Consider the following 2883-nt stretch of genomic DNA (forward strand, 5'->3'; position numbering starts at 1 on the left):
TAGTCAACATTGTAATATTGTTCCTAATTTACATGCATTTAACTTTCCTAGTAATTTCTTTCTACCTTACTTATTTGTCAATATTGTAATATTGTTCCTAATTTACATGCATTTAACTTTCCTAGTAATTTCTTTCTACCTTAAACACATTAGTCAACATTGTAATATTATTCCTAATTTACATGCATTTAACTTTCCTAGTAATTTCTTTCTACCTTACTTATTTGTCAATATTGTAATATTGTTCCTAATTTACATGCATTTAACTTTCCTAGTAATTTCTTTCTACCTTACTCATTAGTCAACATTGTAATATTGTTCCTAATTTACATGCATTTAACTTTCCTAGTAATTTCTTTCTACCTTAAACACATTAGTCAATATTGTAATATTGTTCATAATTTACATGTATTTAACTTTCCTAATAATTTCTTTTTGCTCTTAACTTGCGTTATGTTCCTATTATTGACCATTGTTCCTAATTCATATACAATATAAATGACTTTCTTTGCGCTTTTGTATGTTTCTTTCTTTGTTTCTTACTTAACAAACCTGTAGGCTGTACCTTCATGCGTTGATCATTATTTCATGTATTACGAATTACGTTACGTGTTCTTAGTGCTTGTATGAAACTGTTTTATTGTTCTATTGTTCTTTTGTTCTTCTTTATATGTTTCTAATATAGTTCTTCCTTTTTTGTTCCTTACTCACCCAACATTTGTGCTATTGCTTTATTCCCTTTTTTCCAAAAACGTATATTGTTCCAATTTTTTCTTTAGGAGTTTTTGTTCCTAAAATCCTAAATTGCTTAACTTAACTGTTTATGTTCCTAATTCTAAGTACCACAATTCTTCTTATCTATGATGTTAAAAATCAAAATTTCATTAGCGTCATTTATTTTGACCTCTTTTAAACATTGAAAAAGTAAATGCTGATTTGAAACTAGAAGTTTACCTTCATACAATCGGCCACCATGGAGTCTAAATCTGGAACACGTTTAGGTTTAGGTCTCCTGATTGATTATAATTCATTAATTACTTTTTACGAATAAAATCTATAGATAGAATGATAAAATTCCCCCCCACTTCTCTTCTTAGAAACATTTAGTTTCGCCAATTAATTGATAAAAAAATCTTCAATAGCATAAACCATTGCTTAGGATCCGGATCCGAAAAAATATGAGGCTCCGCATTCCAGAGCCTGTTGAAAAGAGAAATTATAATAAATTTCCTTATCTCTGAACGGTTAATCAAGTTTAATTATAAAAATAGCAACAAACAAACAGTAAAATAATTTAAAGATTATTCTTTGGTTATTTTTAAAGATATGTTAATTGTTTAATGTTCATGATTTGGATCCGGATCCATTTTTACAGGACGGATCCAGGATCCACATCAAAATGAAATGGATTCCAAGGGCAATGCATAGAACAAAAAAATATCTTTGACATTTGCTAAACAACTATTTAGATAAAACCAGATCCAAATCTGCAATGCATAAAATGAGTTTTAACGACCAGAACAAAGCTCAATTTGATTTTTTCTCTCAATTTCAACAACTGAAAAGTAATATAAAAACTTTTGGGTTATTATTAGGGGTACTAGGTATCTACTATATTTTTAAATGAAACATACACTACAGTGATAACCAGAAAACTGTAGAATAGGAAGACGACATCAAAGCAATACTGAAGTACATTTGATGTTTTTAAAAAACAAATAGTTTTACTACAGTGAATCCCAGATATATGATGTATTCTAGAGAGAATATATCTCAAGATATTGATATAGAGAATATATTTCCAGGTTGGATATAGAGAATGAGTTTAATATTTATATATCAATTGCATTCTTATTTTAGGGCTTTTAATTTACCTTGAATTAAAAATAAAAAGAAGTTTCTTCATAATTATGATAAAACTTATGAGAGGTCATATATCTGGGATTCACAGTAGTAACTTGTTAAATCACTAAGTAAGATTAATAAGTCTGTTTACATTGCACAATTGCTGTTGCTCATGTTCATTGGACTATTTAAAGTCTTAACTTGAGTCTAAANCAGATAAGTGATATCCGAGGTGCCTCATTTTCAGAGATAGCAAATTCCAATGTATAAAAATTTCAAATCCTGCCAAGTCTAAACTCTATGTAAAACACAAATTTAATAACAAAGGAAAACTTGTTTAAATGACGAAAAGAACGAAAACTAGTTTCATGACAACGACTAATTGATTCAGGTGGCACTTTCTTGGAAGTGGCATTTCCAAGTGAACTTCTATATATAAAATTGGCATACCCGATTTACAACGGTACACCTGATACATTCTTTCAAGCAAAAATTACGAAAATAACCATGGTTTTTCATATAGAACTTAATGCTTTCCAGATATAAGTGACTTGCGGATTTAAGATTTAAGCAACAGGAACAATGATGGACCATTGGACATATACAAATTTTACATTTTTCAGATAAAAATTTCTTGCTCATTGAAAGATAAAGGTTGATAGGGTCCTTTAATTAGCTGCATATGCAGCTAATTAAATGAGCAAAACAGGACAGCCAGGAAACAAGAAGATTGAAAAAATGATTATCTGCATTCTGCATTAAATACATGTATCAAATAATTTGTTTTATAAAAAAAATTAAAAATAAATAAATTGATAAATTTTAAAAAAGGTTGATAGGGTAAAGTTGTGACTCGGGCTTTGTGACTTTGAAGGGTCACTTGAATTTACGTACCAGTTCCTTTAAAAAAAAAAGCGATTTTCTGTTACAAAACCTGGGACAGATGATCACTCCGCCGTGGAGCCCGTTCTTTCACGTTCTCCTTCTCTTTCGGTTTTCGACCAAACATTTTTCTGAAAAACAAGAACTTGAGAACTC

This window comes from Eurytemora carolleeae, unplaced genomic scaffold (genome assembly GCF_000591075.1).
Source record: "Eurytemora carolleeae unplaced genomic scaffold, Eaff_2.0 scaffold1172, whole genome shotgun sequence".
Taxonomy (NCBI): domain Eukaryota; kingdom Metazoa; phylum Arthropoda; class Copepoda; order Calanoida; family Temoridae; genus Eurytemora; species Eurytemora carolleeae.